Raw genomic sequence first — 24,060 nt, 5'->3', positions numbered from 1 at the left:
GTCCTGCATAACCACTCAACAGCAGATGGTTGATCTCCAGGCCATTCACCACTAAGGCTTTCCCCAAGGTTTCCAAAAACATCTTCCTCCTCCCTCTCCCCACCCCTCCGTCCCCTCAGTTGTCTGTCGGGCATGCCCCCCACAGAGCCCCTGCCTCCGACCTTCCTAAGAGTTTGCGCCCATTACATCTTTGCGGCCATCCCATTCTATTTATGCTTCGCATTCTTTGGGAGGTTAATGACTTTGTGGAAATCTAAAACAGCCCCTCCTCAGGAAGTGGTAAAAGTGTCTTGGAATAACAGGAACAAGTCTTGAAAGTCCTTGAATTCATCAGCATTTGTGATTAATTAAAAACCCCAAAGAAGTAATGAGACGCACAAAAATTCGAGAGGCTATAATGAGCAGTGACCCAAACCTGGTAACATGGATACTGTTATTTAAGTAAGAGCAACTCAAAATATCTAAAGGGAGAAGAGAAGTCCCCTCCTCCATCTCTCTTTTCTGCACTTCACGCCCCTTCTGCTTTAAGTCATTTTTGGATATCCATTATTTAGCAAAGAAGATGAACCAGAAGCCGTAGAGCTGCTTTGTAGTAATAAGGCTTTGTCTTCACGGGAACGCAAGTTCAGTTCAGAAACTTTCAGACATGGTTTTAAAGGCTTTTGTGAGTCAACTGTTAGTGAATCACACAAAAGGAGCCTTTATTAATAAGCATATTCTGTTCATTATAGAGAAATGAAAGCCTCAGAATAATTCACCAAATGTTTAAAGAGAAAACAAAAAACAATGTGGTAAACATATCAGGACTTGATGAGCTGTCTAGGTAATTGGTTGTTTCTGTGCACCTGGTTCCAAAGACAATATTTAATGTGTAATCTGTTTCATTTTGCTTGGGGAAGTAAGTGTAACTCTACCCCCTGGATCACATCTGCATTAAAATTAGGGGAGGCAGAGTCTTGTTTCAGCGAGTGGAAATTTATGCACATGAGTTGTCTTTTACATGGAGACAGCAATTATACCCCTAGAAATGCAGTCTGTGGGAGAAAATGACATATTCAACGCTGGGGAACAAAAGCCTAATGCTAAGGGGACATTAACAAGGTTGGGAACCCCCTCCCAACAATTAACATGATCATTTACAAAATCTGCAATCTATAAAATTATTTTAAAAACATGTTTTTTCAAAACAATGTGTTCTTTTCTCCTTCTTTCTAAAAAAAAAAAAAAAAGACTCAGCAGCAACCATGCAGAATCCATTCCACTGTAACAAGTAATATTTTAAAATCTCTTCAGATGTATTTAAGGGCTGAAATAAACAAATTCCAGAAAGTGGTAGGTGACCCCTGTTGTAGCAGATTAATAAGGACTGAGGAGAAAGTGTAGCCACGAATTTTTCATTTTAATGTGAGGAAGTTGTGGTGTTTGAAAGCAACAATTCCTAATCAGAATTCTAGAACACAGGAAGAATGCATGGAGCGTGCACAAATAAAAGTAGCAAATAAATAGCGAAAACGGATCTTAAAGAAACAATTTGTTGCTTGACTTGTTCAAAAAGACAAAGCCAGAGCCACTGACATGGATTTAAGTTTTTGTTTCTTCTCTCCATCTTCTCTGGAGGCTCTAAGAAATGGATGAGGAATGATATGTTCTCTGCCCTCAATTCCCCAGCGTCCTCTCCACCTTCATGCTTCCCGGGAACATATAAAGTACCAATGACTACACTTTATTTCATGTACTAATTGTATCACCGATAGAAAAATATAAGCCCTGCTTAACAAAAAGAGGTTATGGTAAGTCGATTTGTCTTTGAGGTTTTCTAAGTTTTTAATGCCTGATTCTAATTTTTGGCATATGTGTCTGTGCAATTTTGTTGCAGGAATTTTGCTTCCCATTCTCAGTGAAAGCAGTGATACTCTTTATTGGTCTGCTATGAGATTTTCTGTTTTCTTTTCTTTTCTTTGGGGAAAACTTGAGTTTCTGAATTAGTTTTGGCGTATTTTCAGACAATAACATTTGTGAAGTAACTTCAACAGGTATTGGGGAAAAGCAAGCTGCAAATTCTAAATCCTGACTAAGTTTTAGAAAATAACTAGGACTTTTAGGGGCGCCTGGGTGGCATAGCGGTTAAGCGTCTGCCTTCAGCTCAGGGCGTGATCCCGGCGTTGCGGGATCGAGCCCCACATCAGGCTCCTCTGCTATGAGCCTGCTTCTTCCTCTCCCACTCCCCCTGCTTGTGTTCCCTCTCTTGCTGGCTGTCTCTGTCTCTGTCAAATAAATAAATAAAATCTTTAAAAAAAAAAAAAAAGAAAAGAACTAGGAATTTTAAATGTAAACAAACGTGGAAGAAGTTGAGTTTAAAATGTTCCTAATGTTTTCTGAATCACCAGAACACCAACACCAGAGATGCTGTGAAACTATGGCATGGCAAGATCATACATGGGAAAGGTGTGATAGAACGGGGTTAGCAGATTCTGCTGCATATTGACTAACCACCTCTTTTGTGGGAATTCACTCAAGTTATTCAAGCCTGTATTCTTTAACAGTTAGAAAGGAAAATGGAGGTGAAGCCCATTGAGCTGGTTTCAACAAGTCAATGGCATCATCACCACCACCACCCAAAAAACTGAGTGAAGTTGGGGGAGGGGGGAGGACTAATTGATCTCAAAATTAAAGGAGACCTCATAAAAGGCCAAAGAACCAAATGATATATATAGTCATTGTCTGGGTTCAGATTTGATAAAAGACTTCTTTTTTTTTTTTTTTTAAGATTTTATTTATTTATGTGACAGAGAGACAGCCAGCGAGAGAGGGAACACAGCAGGGGAGTGGGAGAGGAGGAAGCAGACTCCCAGCGGAGGAGCCTGATGCGGGGCTCGATCCCATAACGCCAGGATCACGCCCTGAGCCGAAGGCAGACGCTTAACGACTGCACTACCCAGGCGCCCCTGATAAAAGACTTCTTGAGAAAAATCTGCAGTTAGAATCTGAACTGGGAATTGAATGGACTGAGTAATCATTCATTTTGTTAGGGTTGACAATGGCATTATGGCTGGGTAAGAAAATGTCCTTATGTTTTAGAGATGCTTGCTGAGATACGTAGGAATGGAATGACACAAAGGCTCAAGTTTACTTCTAAATAATTTCCAAAAGTCAGGGAGGGTGGGGCCTGTCCAGGCTAATCTTGATCATTGCTCGACCAGCTCATATATGGGATGTGTTGTTCAATTTTTTCTCTTTTTGCTTATGTTTGAAACTTTTCATTAAAAAGAAACACTAATATGTGGTGCCTAGGTGGCTCAGTGGGTCAAGCGTCTGACTCTTGGATTCTGCTCAGGTCATGATCTCCGAGCTGTGAGACTGGGCCTCGTCGAGTAGGGCTCTGCACTCAGGGCAGAGTCTGCTTGGGATTCTTTCCCTTTTCCTTCCCCTCCCCCTTTGCCCCTCCACTGGCTGGAGCACACAAGCAGGCACTGTCTCTCTCTCTCTCTCTCCTTAAAATAAATAAATATAATCTTAAAAAAAATAATGTCATGAAATACAGAAAAAGGGAAAAAGAAAAAGTGGAAGCTGTATTAAATTATTTCTAAATTTTCTTCAAAAAAGAAAATCCCATCATTCTATTTCAAAGGCTGAATAGTGATGGCTGTAAAAATATAAAGCCATTTTTGTTTTGATTTCTAAAATCGAATAATACTGAATTAAGGCTGTGTTCCGGTTATCGAACTTTACCGATGTCTAATACATAACTGCGAATCAAGTAGAAGCGGACAATTCACAGAAGAACTTGGGATGAATGGATTAGCCAACAAATCTACACTCGATTCGTCAACAGGGAGCCCCAACCTCTAGCAGCAATGGAGTAAGCCTCTCTAAATCAAAAGCTCATCTCAGCTCTATATGAGGTTGCTGTATGTTCACCCAGATCAATAAATTGCCTTTTTCCTCTTTTTTTTTTCCTAATCAGATATGTTATGTGGCCATTTTCTATCCAGGAATAATCACTGTCATCAACACCTTTTCCTTGCTGTTTGTGAATTTCTTTTATTTTCCAAGGTCCTTTCCATTATGAAGAGATCCAAATGTTTTCATGGTTCACATTTTGAAACTCCAGTTTCTTGGATGTGATCAGTAGAACACCTTTAGCTGTTTAGAGAGTGATATGATTACTTCCTTTATTCCAGATGGGATCTCTGTTAGAAACTGGAGGGTCTGACAACCTTTGGTGCTTTGTGGTGGAACATTGGGAGGAACTGAGTCAGAGTTAAACTTCAGACTGTTCATTGGTGTAAATACTCACACTTGTCAGATAGAAAAGTGGAGTGAGACTTGGGTGCCTCTTATACATCCTGGTGCTGTTTTACCCAGCACTGATGTTATCCTTTATAGGAATGGATGAATTTGGTTGAACACAACCTATCTGGCTACTTGGGAAAATCAAAGCTTATTAAGGCAGTTTTTATATTATTGGTCGTAAATAGAATATATTTTTGGAAACTTTATTTTTTTAATTTTTAAAAGATTTTACTTATCCATATGAGAGAGAGAGAGAGAGAGCATGCGAGCACAAGCAGGAGGAGGGGCAGAGGGAGCAGGAAAAGCAGGCTCTTGCTTAGCCGAGTCCAATGGGGGGGCTCCATCCCAGGACCCCAAGATCGTGACCCAACCGACTGAGCCACCCAGATGCCCCTTTTTTGAGGAGCTTTAAGAATGAAATTGGCAAGCAACCATTTTATCAAAATAGTAGGAACTTCACTACTTGTCTGTACTTGTTCCTACTTGTCCCTAGTTCATCCCCTACAATTTCTTCAGTACAGTAGAAATGGAGAGTCCCCCTAAAGGAAGGCAGCCAGTTCCACTACAAAGATGTGGGAAATAATGACTGGAAACCAAGTTAAACTTTAAAAGTTGTTTATAGATTGGAATTTCTACCTGGTCAGTGTTCAGCAGGAAAGAAAAAAAGAAAGCTCTTTATATTCTTATCAATAAAAATAACACTAACATTCCAATGGAACAATAGGTAAAGGGCATTAACTGAAAAGAAGATTAGAAAACTACAAACAGTTGATATATTTATGAGCAAGGTGCTAACTTATTAGCAATCAAATAAGTGCACATTAAAACAGAATTTTAAAAAATTTCCAAATTGGCAAGGATGATAGGGAGGGATCTAACAGAGATGGTAAAAGGGTGTGGGGGGTTGGACAAGCCACTGGAAACAGTTCAAACCACCTAGCAATTGGAGCTATGACCTAGATTCTTACTTGTAGGAATCTATTCTAAGGAAACAATGAGATGTGGTCAAAAGTTGTGGTATATTCAGGGGTTTAAATTAGTCAAAAAATCATACTCTCAGAGAATATCTAATGACCTAGGAAAATGCTCATACTATAACTAAGAAGAGTAAGAGGAAATGATGTGTATTTATATAAAATATATGAATACGCACAGACAAGACCAAGAGAAAATTATCCAAAATATTGTGTCTATTTATATTGGGAATAGTAAAATTAAGTGATTTTACCTTCTTTGAAATACTTTTCTGTATTTACTCTGTAGGTTTTTATAATGAATATTGCATTATTTAAATTTTTTTTTTAATAGATTTGCTTTTATTATGAAAGTAACAATCACTGCAAAATGTTTTGGAAATACAACACAAGAATAAAAAGTATAAATATGGTGATGTGTATAGGGTTTCTTTTGGGAGGTGAGGAAAATGTTTTAAAATTGATTGTAGTGATGTTTGCACAGCTCTGTGAATATACTAAAAACCATTGAATTATACACTTTAAATGGGTGAATTGTATGGTATGTGAATTATATCTCAATAAACTTGCTATAAAAACCAAAAAGATTACCTGCACTGCTACCATCCCAAGATTTCCACTGCCAGTATCTTGGTCCATAGCCTTACAAACTCATTTCTGTGCATCACACATACTTGCTTAAGGAATAAAAATCAGATTATACCATGCATGCCATTTGAAAAGTATTTGTTTACTTATTTATTTTTTTAGAGAGGGAGAGAGAGGGGATGGGAGTGGCAGGCAGAGGGAGAGGGAAAGACAGACTCTTAAGCAGGCTTCATGCCCAGCAGGGAATCTGACATGGGGCTCAATCTTACGCCCCTGAGATCACTACCTGAGCCAAAATCAAGGGTCAGACACTTAACTGATTGAGTCACCCAGGTGCCCAGAAATTAATTAATTAATTAAGTAGGCTCCATGCCCAGCGTGGGGCCCAATGCAGGGCTTGAACTCACAACCGTGAGGTCGAGACCTGAGCCAAGATCAAGAGTTGGAGGCTTAACCAACTGAGCCACCCAGGTATCCCCATTTGAAAAATATTTTTAATTACAACATGTGTAACTTTATAACCAGAAGTATAATCAGGGGCGCCTGGGTGACTTAGTCGGTGAAGGCAAAAGGGAATACGGGTATGGTTTCATATGTCTATTGCATTTCTGTAAGGATACAGAGAAGCTGACATCAAGGAGAGAGAAGTGGGTGGCTGGGGAGCTAGTAGTTCTGGAATTTACTTTTCTCTATACAATATATCCTTTTGCATTTACATATTTTGCATCTCTTTTTTAAACAATCATCAGGGGAAAATCTTGTTGATGAAGGAATATAGATGTCTTGGTGTAACGATAAATGATATTAAGCAAACTTGTCACTCACTCCCTTGCTAAACCCTTTTAATCACTTCCCTTGCACAGTTCTGAGACCCACATGATCAGACCAGGCTATCCCAGTCCTCTCTATGGCCATTTCTTCACATGGTTCTTCTATTTCCATCACCCTGGCCATCAGTTCCTAGAAGTCTTAAGCTCTTCACCCCCAGAAATGTCAAATGCAGCATTGGCAATTTCAGAAAATAAGCTTCTTTAGGAATTCCAACTCAAGTCGTGGAATTCCAAAACGAAGAGACCTCCAAGATGCAACCCACCCCTTACTTTATTACACCTGAGGAGAAGCTAGGCTCTACAATCTAAAGTTACCTGCCTAAGGTCACACAGCTCGTTCTCTGCTATATGTAATTAACCTTAGCAGCTGATCTCTGGAGTTTCATTAAACAAAAGTAGGTTAATAAAAAGGAAGCCTTTGGATTTTAGATATTGGTAGAGTGGGGCTACACTAGGACTTGGAAAATTAATTTGATTTCTTATCCATGAAAATGTCTTCATGATGCCAAGGCTCTGAGGGACCAATCAGGCAAAAGAATGTTCCCTAAAAATGAAAAGCCTCTGCGATGTTGGATTCTACAAAGAACCACACAATTATATTTGAAATATATTTGTTTAATTTGAGGAAGAAATTAATTTGATAGTCCTGAGGGCATTCATCCACAGGACTAGCTTTTTAAATCCACATCTCCACAATGTAGCTAAATTAACCATAGTTAAGTAAATTAGAAACTCAAGCAGCTTCAGCAAGTGAACAAGACCATGGCCAGTCCTGATGAGCTTCTAGGCCTCAAGGTTTTAAGGAAATGGGTCTCAGACGGAGATGCAGGCAAAAAGATAAGGCTGTGCCTCCGGGAAATGATTATCGGAAAGAAATGGACCTACCTGCAAAAGCACAAAAATGCTAAATTTGAATTCCTTTTTCTGCACCCTACCACCCACTTCACAAATACAAATTCATATGCAATATTTACCAGTTAGCTTTTGTTCTGTGATTGTCAGACCCTTTTAAAATATGTGCATTTCGGGGCACCTGGGTGGCTCAGATGGTTGAGCGTCTGTTTTCGGCTCAGGTCATGATCTCCAGGTCCTGGGATTGAGCCCCATGTTGGGCTCCCAACTCAGCAGGGAGTCTGCTTATGCCTTTCCCCCTGCTTGTGCTCTCTCTCTCTCAAATGAATACATAAAATCTTTTTTAAAAAAATGTGTATTTCTACTTTTATATTAATTAATTTTGAAGTAAGCTCTGGGCCCAAGTGGGGCTTGAACTGAGATCATGAGTTGCCTGCTCTACTGACTGAGCCAGCCAGGTGCCCTGCATTTCTACTTTTATAATGTTTTTTAATTTCTGCTTATAAAAGTAATATGTTACAGAGAAGTTGGAACACAGATAGACCAGTGTAAAAAAGAAAATAAATTCAACCTTACCATGATCCAAAAAGAATTGCTGTACATCCTGGAATATTTTCTGCTAGTTTTTCATCTTAGTGTATATATGAATGGGAGGGATTCATGGGTTTATAAGGGTTATTGAATTAGAATATTACCTTCATATTCTATTTTTTTCAGCTTATGCTTTATTGCTGGCATTTCCAAAATTACTAGATGATTATCATTTTATACAAATCTTTGAGTGATTGATGATTATTTTCATAGAGTAAATTCCTGAAATGGGATTAAAGTGTCAAAGGGCATACATATTTTTAAGGGGTACCTTAAATACCTTGTCACCTAATTATCTTCAAGAAATTGTTTTCCCATTTACCCTCTCCACAGCAATTGAGTGTCCTTTATAAAGTCAATCTTACCAAGTGAGAATATCTTTACTTGCTGACACATTGTCGGAAATATTTTATCTCCGTTTTGTTTGCATTCCTTCTTCTTGAATTTTAGAGTTAAGTTTTTCCCTAATGTTCATATATAATAATTTTATTTTTGTCTATTCATAAAATCTGACTAACTTTCTATTAAAGGGTGCATTTTGTTGATTCATAAAAGTTTTTTTTCCTTTTTTTTTTAAGATTTTATTTATTTGTTAGAAAGCAAGAGAGAGACCACAAGTAGGCGTATAACAGAGAGAGATGGAGAAGCAGGCTCTCCACTGAGCAGGGAGCCTGATGTAGGGCTCAATCCCAGGACCTTAGGATCATGACCTAAGCATACACCCAACCGACTGAGCCACCCAGGCGCCCCCCCAATCATAAAAGTTTTTTGATATGTTAAAGATTTTAACCCTTTGAGTGTAGGTTGTAGGTAGCTTCACTACTTGGCTTTTCCCTTCCTTATTATATTTGTTACCTAAAAAAATAATAATAATTACGGAAAAATTTTTAGTCAAGTCAGCCAATCATATTTATTTTTTCCATAGCTTTTACTTACAGTCCTTTTCCCATCCAAAGATAGGTATCTACCTAGATTTGTTTTGAGTAAATTTATAATTAAAAAATATTTAACTCTTATTCCTTCTGGAAATATTTTCAGGAGCTGTGTGAAAGGGAGCACTAACGGGATTTTTTCCAAGTGCCTCCACACTGTTTAATGAATAATCTTTGCTTTCTGCCATGGTTTGGTAATGCCTCTTTTATCACATGGCTGGCAGATAGTCGCACACTGGTTTGCATGTGACCTGCTGTGCTAAGAGTGTCTGGATTAACTTTCCCAGTGGGGAGTAACTGCAGGCAGTTTGAGAACTCCCTGAGCAGCTCCCACAGTTCCCTGAATATGGTGGATGGCCAATAAGGTCTTGTATGAAATGAACAATTAATGAGTCATTCATACACCTGGGAAAGTTTAACTGGAAGACAAACAAATGTCTGTCCTGACTGGTTAAATGTTTACCTTTTGGGGCAAGGGTGCCAGACATGATAGGCTTTTTAGTGACCCTTACAGGTTATGATTTTCTCTTCCACCCTCTATTACTCTGATCCAGTCACTTCCGTCTTTGGAATATAATAATGGTTTCTTATGGCCTCAGAATTAGGAATAAATTCCAGGTTATTATCATTCAATACATTCATCATTCTCCAAGAATAGTTATGATGCAGCTGGGTCAGTATTTCTCACACTTGAGCAATGTATAGAGAACTTTAAAAGGAAAACAATTCTCACAGACCTTCAGTGATGCCTTATTTTTATTAAAATACCATTTAAATAAACTGCATATTCTTATAGGTCCATAGCAAAAAAGGGTAGTGGGATCATGGCTACATGATATTCACATGATCCAGGATATGCATATTAATTTAACATGATATTAATTTCTTTAAAAAATATGGTAATGGAAGCAAACACACGAATTTCATGGATTTCATAGAGAACTTAGGGATCCCTGGAGTATGTGTCCTATTTCCAGTCTAACAGAACAGAAATTGCTTTCCCATAAACCACATCCAACCCTCAAACTTTGCCCTTTTCTAAGCAGTTTGGATGCCTACCTTGTCTTCAACGGTCACCTTAAGTGTGAATAACCACTAAACTAGACGTAAACTAATCTCCATATGCTCATAACCATTACACAACTGTAAAACCCAAACGAAATATGAACAAAACTCTAAAAGCCATGTTTCAAATAACTTTATTTAATGAGACAGATGACATTGTCTTGCTGAACAAAATGTCTGCTCACCTTGTAAACACAGTACCTGCCTGCTAGGAGCAGGGCTTTTGGTTGGTTCTACAAGTCCATACTGAGTGAACAGACTTATCAGAATTAGTTCATTCCTTCAACCATTACTCTTTATTTTTCTTTAAGAAACCTTTAGAAATTGAACTGCAGCGCATCAATCCATCAGGGTTTTCATCAAGAACACCAGCTCTAAAACATCCTAATGTTCTTCTAAAGAACTTGCTTCTGGAAGTTGATATGTATAACTAAGCTGATTTTTGCTCTGCAGGTTTTAATAAACCATGCTCTCTATACCACTAGCAAAGGGAAACCCTCTTCTGGACCCAAACAGAAATGGCTTCAAGATGAAAGAAAATCACTCAAAACAGCTCCTTAAATATTTCCAATGCAGTAATTTCTAAAAAGTACAATTTATATTCTGTAGTACTACAATCTGAATGCAGAGAGGCAGTGGTTAAGTGTAAGGGCTTAATTATAAGAGGGAAGCTTTCTGCAAAATTTTATGGAATGAATTCCCCATATCTTATAGGAAAATATTATACAGGACTCTTAGGTTGCTCAAGACTCTGTTTCCTAATAGTTGTTGAAAGCTGTTGACTTTTAGAAATGAACATGTTGATCTGGGTGTAGAGGAGGAGGACGCGCAGAAAACAGAAGAGACGCCAATTCACAAGGCAGCAGGCAATTAATTAACAAGAGTCGTGCTCCTGGAAACATATGATGGAAAGGATCTAAGAATCTTGGAGTAACAGAAGATGTATTCCTTTCAAGTTAGTTTACTTGTGTGAATTCTCCACCATAGTTGAACCAGTGGATAAGATGTTGGGGTAAGGCACCGGTTCTTGAAAGGGGGCAATTTTGCCCCCACGGGACATTTAGCCACATCTGGAGGCATTCTTAAACATCACAGCTGCGGAGAGAAGGCATCCTATTTGCATCTAATGGATAGAGGTTAAGGATGCTGCAACACATCTTACAATGCACAGGACACATCTCACAGCAATGATCCAGCCAAAGATGTCAACAGTACCAAAGTTGAATAACCCTGGATTAAGATGTCCAAGCCAAAGGACTGTGTCTGGGCTGTATCCTTGTGTGGATAGGGCTTGTGTGACAGGCTGTATCCTTGTGTATCCTCCTGCTTTACACATACACGCATGCATGTGCAAGCATCAATTTCTATTACAAGGCCACAAGCTACCTAGAATCCTCCCAGACGGTCTCCTGGAATGCAGTTAGTATTCCAAGTTAGTCCCAGGAAGGTGGAGTTAGAGGGTTTTGCATTGAGCCAGTCACATGAGACCACTACTGAAGGAACAGATAAAATGAACAGTTAAAAGCGTAACAGGATACATTAGTTCACTTACTCATTCAGCAAACCTTTGTTGGGCCCCCATATGGGCCACTCTGCTAGGCATGATGATGATACACAGTGAACACAACCAAATCTGGTCCCTGCCCTCATGGAGCTTATAGCCTCAGGAAGACTAAAGAGGTTACCAAAAAGAGGCTGGTAAAATGAGGACTCCGTAAATGTATCCGATTGAGGAACATTCACACAGCAGCTCGAGAAGCTTTCGTGTAAGTGTGATCTCGTTTGAACCACGCAACAAACCTGGAGACAGGCTTTATTGCCTTCACGGAGGTTAAAAACACGCCCAAGGTCACATTTATAAATGGCAGAGCTTCAGCCAAGTGACACTGAGGTCCTTGTACTGTTTTACAGAGCAAGGATACACATAGGCACTCTTGCTTGATTAACCTGGAATTTCCTCTCCTGCTTCTCACCAAGCAAGCGTACATGTACAGTGTCTTTCCCCTTAGGAAACAAACGAAACAATGCCCCCAGCCTTCTCCGTCCTCTTGCTTATATAATACCTGGGGGTTATTTTCTAGCTGTTTCATGTGTATGTGCCTTATGTTCCTAATTAGATAGTAAACTCCTGACCTGCAGGGACCACATCTTCCATTTCCTTTGCAACCCTTTGCCAGTACTGCAGTCACCCAATAAATGCCTGCTGCATGAATGAACCTGTAGAGATAAAAATACTTTATGGTATCCCCATTTATTGGTTTCATGCTCTTACTTTGCTTTGTGATAGGACTGTACATTATGAGCTTCTAGAGGGCAGAGGAAGTGGCTTGGTGCTTTCCTTACACTCGGCAGGCACCGTGCAAAATTTGATCCCCGCATGCCTTTTTGATGTTCTGGATAATATTAGCACACTGGAGTGTTTTTGTGTATCTAAGGACCGAGGCTGTCAGCCTCTCTGCGGCGGGGAATGTTCCTTCCTTTCCACAGTAAGCTCCCCTGGCGCCTAGGACAGGGCTAGATTACTGCAGAAGCCCCCTCCCCCGCCTTTCTCTTACCCTACCCCCCCCGCTGATTTTTATGGCTAGGGAGGCCGACTGCGAAAATGGCAAGCTCTTGCATAACCCCAGACCTTGCAAGGAAATGAGCAAAGTGGAAGGGGATTTGAAGGCAGGTCAGAAACGGCCTGGATGAGAACACTGAGGCTTCTCGCTGACCTGCAGGACCCCAGCCGCGCGCCGCCCGCAGTCGCGGGGCCCTGGAGGCAGCCCGCCCGCCCCGCGCGCCCCCGGGAGCTGTCCAGACGGCCCCGCCCGCGCCTACCTGGGCACTCACCCGCGCCGCGCGGCCTCTCCTCCTCCCACCCCGGCCGCGGGAGCCCGGCTCGGGCCTGCCCGGCCGCCGCCCCGCCTCTGAGAAGCCCCGCGGGCTGCGCGCTCGCAGCCTCCTCCGGGCCCGCCAGACCGCGCCGGGCGCGCCGGGGGCGGCACGGCCAGGCTCGGCGGGGCTCGGCGGGCTCGCCCCCGGCCGGGCGCCTGCAGGGGGCGCGGGGACGGCCCCGCCCCGCCGCCTTCCCTCTCCCTCCCGGCTCCCTGGATCCGCGCCGGGAGGAAATGATGTGTTGCTGCCTGGTTAATCACAGCTCCAGACACTCATTGGCCGAGCGCTCCGCAGCCACTTCCTTCTCCTCCTCCTCCCGCTCCTCCCGCTCCGGCTCCTGCTCTTTGCAGCCGCCGCCGCCGCAGCCTCCCCCTCCGCGCCGGGGGAACTTTTCTACTCTCTGTGACCGTCTCCCCCGCCGCCCCTCGGGCGAGCCTCCCCCCGAGCCGCCCGCCCCGCCCGCGGTCGCCCTCCCAGCCCGTGCCGCTGCGCCTCGGGAAGTTTATTCCGCCCGCCCTCCTCCCCTTCCTCCTCCTCCTCCTCTTCACCCCGCCTCCCCTCCCTCCCCCGGCTCTTTCCCCCGGGTGGCTGCCGCCGCCGCCGCCGCCGCTGCCAGGCTGCTCCTCAGCCAGCCGCGCCGGCCCTAGGGCTGGAGAGCCCCTGGCCATCCGCACCGCCCGGCTGCAGCCGCCGCGGCCGCCGCTCGGGGCCGGCCGCCGGCCCTCGGCCCCGCAGAGTTCCGGGCTCTTTCGCCGGCTGCACCGCCCCGCCCCGCCCCGCGCCGCTCCGCGCCGACCTGCAGCGCCCGGCTGGCTCGCACTCCGCCTCCCCCGGCTCAGCCCCGGCCGCGGCGGGACCAGAGGTGAGGGCAGGTCGCCGGCCGCGCCGCGGGAGCTGGGAGGACCGAGGGAGGAGGGAGCCTGGCGGGAGAAGAGGCTGGGATTGGGGGTGGGAGGGTGGGCGTCTGCGGTGCCTCCCCCTCGCTTTCATTCCTTTCTCCCCCAGGCTTCATCCACTCTCGATGGGGGAAGCAGCCGCGGAACAAAACTGTCTTGCTTTGGGCCTGAACTGCTGGTGGGATATGGGAGAGGACAGAGGCAGGGAGTGTGTGTGTGTGTGGGTGAGGGGGTCACTGGTTTGCAGCGTGTGTGTTTTGTGTGTGTGTGTGTGTGTGTGTGTGTGTGTGTGTGTGTATGTATGTGTGTGTGTGTGTGTGTGTGTGTGTGTAGCGAACTCCTTCAGGGTGTGCGCCGCTGACTTGTAAATCGATCTGGTCGCCCGACCACGGGCTCACCTTCCCAGCTGAGCTTGGTACAGAGTAAAGGGATGGGCTAATCACCCCCACCCTCAAAATATCCGTCTCTTCCAAGAGGAATTTTCTGCTGGAGAGACAGCCAATAAACTCTGCTCAACTCCCTCCCGCCCTCCGTTCTTCCCTAGCTGCAGTTTCAAAAGGCTTCAAAGCCAGGAATGTGGGATTCATCTCCCGATCCCCAGAAGGCAAATGTGGTTACAGATGTTGCACGGTGCTTTGCCAAGTTTAAAACCCTTCCTTCAACACTGTAACCAAAACAGTGAGGCTAGAACCTGGGGCGCGCTAGGGAGAGATGTGGGCCTCTGGGGCCGCAGGATTCACTCACTTCCTTCGGGTTCTAGGCTGGCTTAGGTCTGTCCAGTTTGCCGCAGATATGTCTCTCCCCACCCCCCCCCCCCCAACCTCCTTTCCCTGGAGTTTTGAACGCTCCTTGCATGGGAGAAAAGATGTAGAGGAAGCTCCTTAGGGAAGGAAACATTCCACTTAGTAACAGAAGAAAAGTCTTGGTTAAAAAGTTGTGCTTAATTTGGCTTTTGGAGAGAGGTAGCAAAGCGATCAATGGATTTGTTAATTTTATTGGGCTTTCTTTTTTGAGGGGCGTGTGTGTGTGAGTGATGGGAGTTAGGTGATGAGAAAAAGGACTGATCTCATACATAGTTTGTATATTTTTGAGAAGAGCCTTCTAATTGAGACTTAGATATAACCCAGTGGTTTTAAAGCATCCCGTCCCAGAGATGCAGACTGCTCTGACAGCCCAAGGAAAGGCGGTGGCAAAAAATAGACACCACCTCCCTTTTCCCCCAAAAAAATTCTTCCTGGAAAGGTGGTGTTAAGAAATTTCAGAGATGGGCTGATCCAAGTGGCAGGCCTTAAATGGAAACACTATAGTATGTCTTGGCACTTGTCTCTGGAGGTGGGTGGCTGGCTGGGGGCCTGGGCTTGGGCAGCCAGCAGACACTAGACTTGTGCTGACCTCAGACACTGGCCTCGCCATCCAGCTTTACAGTATGCTTAAGTGTGAAAGATGGGCCTCACCTGTTTCACTGATGGGGACGCAGGGGTCATGAGGTTGTCCTAGGCCTGGACAGGACTTGGATCACCAGGTTTCTAAGGCCAAATCACTTCTTTGTGTGAGGCAGTAGTTTTTGTTTTCTGGCCTGGAACTAAAAACACAAAACAAACACCAAAACAGAAGTCTTTTGAAGCTGAAATGTGTAGGTCTTAAATTGATGGAATTGTGTGGTGGATAATAGCATTTCTACTGTCACCCCTCATGCCAATACTCAAAAGGTGATGAATGATGGTGCAGTAAATTCTGGATAGATGGCAAAAATCAAGGGCCGGGGTGGGGATAGATTGGGTTCATACTCTCCTTTTCTGGTGGTTTGGGTGACTTTTTCCTGAAATGGAGAGAGTGGGTTTTAAATAAAGACTTGATATAGGTAGGAGTTTTACAACTTTTGTACCTTGGAAGAGAGTGATCATTAGAATCTGAGTAAGTTTCTTGTTATCTCTAAGTAATTTAAAAGAATATTAAGGTTGCCACATAGAGATGGAGGAGGCTGCCTTATTCAGGAATGTAATTAATTTCAGAAGTGGGAACTTAATGCCATTAATAGCATTGTAATGATTTTTTTTTCAGAGTAGTGATTTACCAGATTCTGTGCATCTGTCCACCAAACAGCTAACAGTGATTGAATCGGTAAATAGAGACTATGCCTCTATCTTACCCTAGATTGCACTGAACTAATACCGTGATGATCATGATAGACTTCTAGGTAAGGTTGGATCAAGTAGTCCGGCCTTCTGGGGGAGGAAGGGACAGGGCAGAAATGCATTTGAAAAATGATCCTGTTATTCAAGGTCATGAGGTGAAGATGGAATCAATGTGTGTGTGTGTGTGTGTGTGTGTGTGTGCGCGCGGGTGTGCGTGCGCAAAAAGTACGTTAGACAAAGAGGAGCTGGGTCGGGCCACTGTGTTCTGTGCTTGTTCGGTTGGATCCCTGCGTCTTGATTTACTTTTATGTGAAGGGATCTGATGCACACCTTGTGAGAACTTGGGGAGAAGTGAACTATTAATGGTAGCAAGACCCTTTGATGTGTTTTGAATGAATTTGGTGACAGATATGATGGGGGAGCCCTGGATATGTGCTAGGCACAGGTGCTCGGTTCTTTACATGCATTTTTCATTACATTTTCACAGCAACCATATGTTTTATTATGATTTCACTCTTTTATGATGGGAAATTGAGGCATTCGGAAATTGAGCGAGTCGCCCTAGTTGTAGAGTGGTGGAGTGGGGATTTGAACCAGGAGTTTGGAGACTCTGGAACCCATGTTCTCAGGCCCTTTTGCCAGTGTTTGCCAAATTTCATTCACTCATACACCGTCTTCATGAGTTTACCAGGGCTAAGTGTCAGTCTCTTAATTATTTAGTATTTTTCTTTAAAGCAATGTGATTGACCTTAGAAAAGCTAAAAAGATGCCATCTTTTCAGAGGAAACAATATATCATTGCCATATTTGGAAAGCCAACTCACTTGTTAGTAATGGGAGGTAATCATAAAGATGCGTTTATACTTATAATAAAGCCTCAAATTCAGGACAGTGATTACCTGGGGTGTGCATGTGTGTTTTGCAGGGACCTGGGGATCGGGGTGGAGGAGGCAGGTTGATGATATGGCACTGGCAACATTCTGGGTTTTTGGCATGAGTGGTGGGTTCAGGGGTGTTGATTTTATTTTTAGACTTTATAACCTACATACATGATACATATTTTTCTGTAAAAAGATAAAGAAAATTAAACACACGGCTATTAACGTAATGACTACTTGGGGAATATTTCACTGCACTATTATGACTCTAGACAGCTTGGTGCTTGTGCGAAGTCAGCACGCAAATGCTGTTGGCTGATTGATAAGACCCCAGGTGATATTTTTAAAGCAAGCTGATTGTTGTCGTACCTGAATGAGATTGAGGTATGTCCCCTCTTCTATAGTGTCCTGTTTCCACTCTCATTTCAATATTGTGACCAAAATAATAGCATGGGCTGCAGGGTGGTTTCTCCTGACTGTGGGTACGGGAGACGGGGGCTGAGCCGAAGCTGGCACTTGTCACCTGCACCTTGTCGCATACAGCTAGTGCTCAGGATGGGGCAAAAAATGCTGTCATGAAGTGTTACAACGCTTTCATTTTTACCCAGTGGGTTAAGTGTGACCGTTTAGACTGGGAAGCCGGTATTTAAGTGGAAGCAAAGCCTGGGTGAAATGTTAACAGCGTTACACTGGTGAGGCTGGGAGACGAAGCCATCAGATTTTAGCTGGAGCCCACAGAGTCTCCTGTTTTATTTTCCCAAGCAAGTATTGGGCACTGTGGCTTTATTCCTGGAAATGAGAATTTGAATTCGGTTTCCTGGTACAAAATGCCTTCTTTGATCTCTTGCAGTAAGAACTTTGTGTTTCTTTCTGTGGCCAATTCCAGCTCTCAGAAGAACCAAGTGGAAGGTTTACCTCTTCTTTTTTAGCAGTTGGCTATAGACTGCTCTTGCTTGCTGTGCTAGTTTAAGAATCCGAAGTTCCAAAGCAGGATTGTCTGTTGGAAGGGGCATTTTCATATAAAAGACTCCTTTTGAAAGAGCTTCCGAAGATGATGTGGTTGGCAAATCATGGCCTTTGGTTCAGGTGGGAGGTAGTTTGTTTGAACTTATGACCCCAAAATTAACTAACGAGACCCAGCAGCTTCCTTTTTGAAGTTAAAACAGATACTTCCCTGTCCCCAGTTTTCAAACCAACTGCCCAGTCCAATAATATTCCTGTGCCCTTACGTGCATTTTGGGAAATCTGAGCTCCTTTATATGTCTACCGACTCTTCTGTGATCCATGAGAGTTTTGTTTTCCGGAGCCACCACTGCTCATTTGTTTGATTTTTGGGTTTCGGTCTCTGACCAACATTCCACTTTACCCATTCGGGTTGCTTCATTGTTTGCTCTGGGTACTTGGCCTTTATTTCCGTGACCAGGAAAGTGACTCTGAGTTTTAGTTTTTCCAGATTTTGTGGAGGTTCATGCAGTGGGTGGAGTTTGTTTTTTTGGACGGTGGGGCAAGTTCAGGGGTCCCCTTTGGCATAGGTGTCCTGATGGTTCTTCTGTCAGGTGTTGTGATAGGTTCAGCTCTTTCTCATCATGAGGCCAGATCTTGGAGTCGGTCCCTTGCATTGCCCTTCCCCCCACTTTTGGGGAGAGCTGAATCCTCAGGGCTCAGAGTAATCTCAGTGCAGGAATGCTTCCTGGATTTTGCCTTTTGACATTTTCCTAGCATTTTATCATCTTTACTACTCATTCTGGGACTTGATTGATCTTTTTGAGGGCAAGGACTTCCGGGTATTCACACCTCCACTTATTTGTTCGACATCATTCATTCTCCTTCACCGATTTAAAGCCTTTCGAAATTCCCTCATTGGGCTCTTTGAGGGCAAGGACTGTGTCTTAGTCATCTTTTGTATATGTTTTGCACCTAACACAATGCCTGGCCCAGACCACACAGTCAGTAAATGGTTTTTTAATTGTCGAAAGAATGAATGGATGATTGCATATTAGAGAAGCAGACAAGCCCAGTACTCGAGGGAATCAGGGAGGCAGCTTGACTGAGAGCAGATGATACCAGACACAGAGATCCTTAAGGGTGAGTTTGGGAAGCAAGGATGAAAGACACTCTAGGTATATACCCCTTTTTCATGCTTGATATTGTAACGTAGTGGATTCAGCACACATGTATTGTATTCTTTTCAGTTTCTGCTTCCTATTGTTTTTGGGTTTAAGGGCGCAACCTCCTATTTTGGGAAGAATATGTCAACGCATATTTAATATCCTACAGAGCATCGAATCCTGTGATACTGAGTGCATGGCTGGGACTCGTTTAGGTGGTGAATTGACTCCTTCACACTGACTTTGTCCTGTTGCATATATTCACAAATAGTTGACAATGAAAACAGTGTGGTAGGCAGTGCTCATGTGGAGAGGTGGAATGTGGATGACCTCGTTGGAAAATGGATGGAATCCAGAGTGAGCTTCTCTCTTGATAGGTTTTAAGGGCTGATTTGAGTGGGCATGCCATGTAGACTTTTTCTGCTTGACTACTTGATAGCTGGGTGCCTTGCTCACCTGTGAAAGTTAGCATGGGTCATCACTAGCCTCCGTGCAGCATGGATGACGTTGAACATGAGATCACTCTGGGGTGCCTGGCTGGCTGAGATGGTAGGTCATGCTACTCTTGATCTTTGGGGTCATGAGTTCATGGGTGTAGAGCTACTTTAAAAAAAAAATTGTAACACAAAGAAAATAAGATTGCTCTAGTTTTTATTTTTCTTTTTTAGGCAATTATGAAAGAATTATCAGTTGAACTAAAAATAACCTTGAGTTTCATGGGAAATATACAGAGGGGCTAAAGGAACACAGGAGTGGTCTTCGACAAAGCTGGGTGTTAGATGTGGGATGGTACTTGGAATTTGAAGAGAGTGGATACTAAGAACTTGAGAAAAAGCATCCTGGTGTAGAGGGGGGATGAGTTGAAGGGACGTTTTAAGCCAAGTTGGGAACCTTCTACTATTGTAGCTGTTGATGAATGGTAGTGTACTCTCTGAAAATGTAATGTGTTGATGGATCACTCTCCTTAAGTTATAGGTTCATACTTAGAAGTAAATACCACTAAGAGGGGCGCCTGGGTGGCTCAGTCGTTAAGCGTCTGCCTTCAGCTCAGGGCGTGATCCCAGAGTCGTGGGATCGAGCCCCACATCGGGCTCCTCTGCTGGGAGCCTGCTTCTCCCTCTCCCACTCTCCCTGCCTGTGTTCCCTCTCCCTGGCTGTCTCTCTCTCTGTCAAATAAATAAATAAAATCTTAAAAAAATACCACTAATAGAGCTGGAGCTTTTGGACTCGTAACTTGATGTTAGGGACTTACACAAGATAGAAGTATACACAGGAACAACCAGTAGGAGGAAGAAGTATCGGTGGTTATCTAGAGTGACCTTTATCTTTCTTTCAAGAATAAGGAAAATGGTAAGGGACAAGTGTGCCAAGTGTTATTTTTTAAAAATGTTTTTTGAACTTGAAGAAAACTGTTGTGTACAACAGGTGGCAAGAACAAATATTCTCTTCCTTTGTGAGTATGGCCTAGGAAAAATGGAAAATCTCAGTCTCCGGAAATTATATAAACATAAATGTTCTAGTTCAGTGTTTTAAAAACATTTTTTACTCACAGCAAGACATTTTACATCATGACTGAGTACACACGCATGCACACATGCATATTAAAAATAAAGCTGAATTATAATTTTTACAAAAGAATATAGCAGTGAGTCCTAATTTCTTGTCAAATTTTTTAAAAAAAATTCTGTTCTCTATTTACTACATTGATTTCACAACTTGCTAATGGGTTCTAACCAGCAGTATGAAAAAAAACCACTATTCTAGATATTGTGGAAATCAGCCTTAATTTGTTTATTGGACATTTGCTAATCTGGATGAGAATTTTGTTTTTCTTGTTGTATGAGTCTCAATTATTCTACAGATGGTCCATGCCCTTCTGCTCTCCCCCCATTCCCCCACCCATTGTTCTTTCCTCTGTATAGGGGTCTTTGCTTGTTTCTCCACATCAGATTAAAGTGACTGATATGTGCTTTGGACCAGCTCCAAAAGTACAGCCTCATCTTGATTCTAATCAGCATCAAAGGTGGGGCTAATTAGTTTAAACTGGTGGCAGGAGCCACTTAGCTCCCTGTTTATTTAGATTATATTTGAAATGGGATGGTGACTGTAAGTAATCAGGGGACTGCAGAAGTCCCTTTTTCCGTCACCTGCACCAAAAGGATAGGAGAGAGGTAGGGAAGGTGACCCGATACAGTTATTGTTCCAGAGCACAACACAAGGTTAGTAGGGGCCAGCTCTTTGCACTCAAAGATGTAAGTAAGAGCTTAATTGGTGGCTGCAGGCATCCTTGCTGTCATCGTCCTTATCATTAAAATCTCCCTGGCTTGCTGCTGCTCCTTCCTCCTTTCCCCTCTTCTCCTCCCTTCCTTTGTTGAGCATTTGTCTGGGCCTCCTGTGCCTGGGGCCCGGCCTGGAGAGGACAGTAACATTAAGCTGAGCTTAAGGTGCGCTTGAGTAGGGACTGAAGAATTGCACATCTGACTGTGAACGGCAGAAGGCCAAGTATCTCGGTCACGAGATACAGGGGGATAAGGATCAAACAACACCTTTGAGGAAGTGACTGTTTGGCCTTGGAAAAAGGTACCATTTCGATGTTATCATTTTCAGAGCTCTCTCTCTATGTATAGGTTGTGGGGGAGGCAACCTGCCAAAGCCAGGGGATGGGGCGAGTCAACATGAGGTAGCTGGCTTTTGCTTAAGAGCCAAGGTGTATGAAAACATAGCTGCACCTATTTGCCATCACAGGGGTCAGACTCGGTGCCTCGAGGGGCGGCTTCGCAGAGAGGCGGCGTGACCTGAGACAGCTGGAAGGAAGAGCCAGTTCACGTCTCTGGTTTTGCACCAATGCCGGCGTCGAAGTCGGGCACCGCGGCTGGTACTATGGCCGTGGTTCTGGTGCCCGTCCTCCCCCATGTTGTTTATTTATTTATTTTTTTGCCAAGCCTATATGGTAACTCCTGGAAGTTAAAAGGCCTGTGACGTGACGTGACTGTGGAGAGCACATTAGGGTGAGCCCGGTAGAAGAAAGCTTAGAAAGGGAGATCTAGAGCCAAACTATGGTTTACTTTGAATGCCGGGCCAAAGATTTTAGACGTGATTCTGTAATGGCAACAGTAAGAGAACATCTCTAAGGGAGGCCCTGGTCAGGCCCCTTACTTGCGTTCTCTCATTTATGGCTCACACCCCGGCTACGAGGTACCGCTGTTTATAATCCCCATTTTACAGACGGAGAAACTGAGACTCAGAGGGGTGAGGTCACACATCCACACTTTAAGCCGGGCTGTGCATTCCAAATCACTTGCTCTAAAGCCGAGTTTGAAAACTGGTGGCCCCTGGGCTGAGTACACCTCAGACTTATGTCCCTTTTGATACCGTATGTACAACTTTTTTTTTTTTTAAATAGTTGCCATCATTTAAATATGGGGATATTTCCCAGAAAAAGTTCAGTTTTCCACGTTCTTCTGCAAGACTGCAAGCCCTGGCAGCACAAGGCCCGCATTCCTGCAGGGACCTGCCAGGGCTCCTTGTTACTGTGTCTCTCTGAGTGGACGTGTGTGCTTGGTCTGCCACAGTCCCAGCTCAGCCTGTTTTCTCCCAGACACTGAGGCCCAGCATACTTGCTCTTTATGCTTTCTTCTCCCAGCCTGCTCACTCTTACATGCTAACTGCATTGTCCCTATGGCATATTCGTTTGAGACCCCTGAGCCTTCTGTATGGCCACAGATCAGTGGTGAGGGCAGATGGCCAGTAGCTAAGGGAAGTGAGAGTAGGTGGAATTAGGATTTTGGCCTTGGGCTGGAGAAGCCAGAAGAGGCACACGTCATTTCTGTGAAGAAAGGAAAGGGGTGAGTGGGAGGCAAAAGGATCCGACTTAGGGAACATGGATGACTGAGAGAATGGTGTTGATCTTAAAAGAAAACGAAAGGTTAAGAGGAGCTGCCTGGGAGTAGGGCATGGTATTGGGGTTCAGGTTCTCGTGGAATAAGCGCATAGAAGGGGGCTTGCTTGAGTCAGAAATACAGCACTGGAACCAGTAGATAAGGGCTCGGAGCTGTGGGGATTAGATCTGTGTGACAGGATGCCATCCTGGGGCATTTGGATCTGGGGAGAAAGGTCCCTTTTGGAAATAGGAAGAAATAGGCTACGGTCTGAATGATAAAATGAACCAGCTATAAAGAGCTCAAAGTCTCTTACTGAATTTTTTGGGTCAAGTGCCTTATCTTGCAAATAAATGAGATGTTTATCCTAATAAAGGAATACTGTAACCGTCTTCAACTTTTGAACATGGGACCTGATACGTATCTGCTCATAGAATCAAAGACAGAAATACTGTTTGATGGACGACACCTATAATTTATGTTTATGCCTATTGCACTGAGCCTAATTTAGGTGAAAGAAATTCTAACAATGATTTTTTAAAATTTTTTTATTTTTTGGTATCTAAGGTGCCAGAAAAAGTGGTCGCTCTAGCCCTGAGATGGGGAAAACAGTGCCAGAAGCGAATGGCTTGTTTTGAGATTTATTCTTTTAGCCAGTTTAGGATGGAAATGTCCTTTTTAAATTACAGATGAGTTTTTTTTTTCTTTTCTCATTCTTATCTTGGCTTGTTTGTTTAGGATTCCCTCCAACTCATTGTTACTTAATCGGCTAGGTCCTCCTCTGCTGCTCCCCTTCTCCCGCTTGATTCCCTTTTGATCCCTGAAGGTCTTACTGTTTTAGGACATTCTAAGCACAGGTGGAGTGAATCTTTCCCAGATGTGGCTATTGAGCATGAAAATCTTCCAGGAAGGCCTTTCTTTTATTCTCATACTTTTTGTTAATTAAGTTTTTAATTTTAATTCCAGTATAGTTAACATACAGTGTTCTGTTGTTCTCATACTTTTGTCTCAGACATTACGGTCTCCTTTTTTGGGCCACATGATTCTAAAAAAAAAAAAAAAAAAAAGTCAAATTGTTTTTATTTCTAATTCATAGCTTTATTTCATTACATGAGTACATTAATATGGGTTCCCATAATTTTTTTCTTAACCAAATATTTTTGT

General features: G+C 43.3%; 1 protein-coding gene and 1 long non-coding RNA gene across 5 annotated transcripts in view; one reads left to right on the top strand and one right to left on the bottom strand.

Annotated features, from left to right (window-relative positions):
• Window positions 1–5,586: 5,586 nt before the first annotated feature.
• On the bottom strand, window positions 5,587–13,129 carry LOC130544713 (uncharacterized). The gene is made up of 2 exons (XR_008961220.1): window positions 12,946–13,129; window positions 5,587–12,342 (listed from the first exon to the last, which is right to left on the bottom strand). It is a non-coding gene; the product is annotated as an uncharacterized LOC130544713 (long non-coding RNA).
• Window positions 13,130–13,578: 449 nt separating this feature from the next.
• The window catches only part of ACVR1 (activin A receptor type 1), a 128,835-nt gene continuing 118,353 nt past the window's right edge, over window positions 13,579–24,060 (top strand). For 2 of the 4 annotated variants that reach the window (XM_026492757.4, XM_057317917.1), the window contains exon 1: window positions 13,579–13,864. The gene's annotated coding sequence lies outside the window, so the exon portion shown is untranslated. The remainder of the gene's footprint in view (window positions 13,865–24,060) is intronic. The other 2 variants (XM_026492754.4, XM_026492752.4) reach the window with 1 other exon arrangement.

Source organism: Ursus arctos, unplaced genomic scaffold (assembly GCF_023065955.2).
Source record: "Ursus arctos isolate Adak ecotype North America unplaced genomic scaffold, UrsArc2.0 scaffold_1, whole genome shotgun sequence".
Classification (NCBI taxonomy): Eukaryota; Metazoa; Chordata; class Mammalia; order Carnivora; family Ursidae; genus Ursus; species Ursus arctos.
This window is presented reverse-complemented; position numbering and strand designations above follow the sequence as displayed.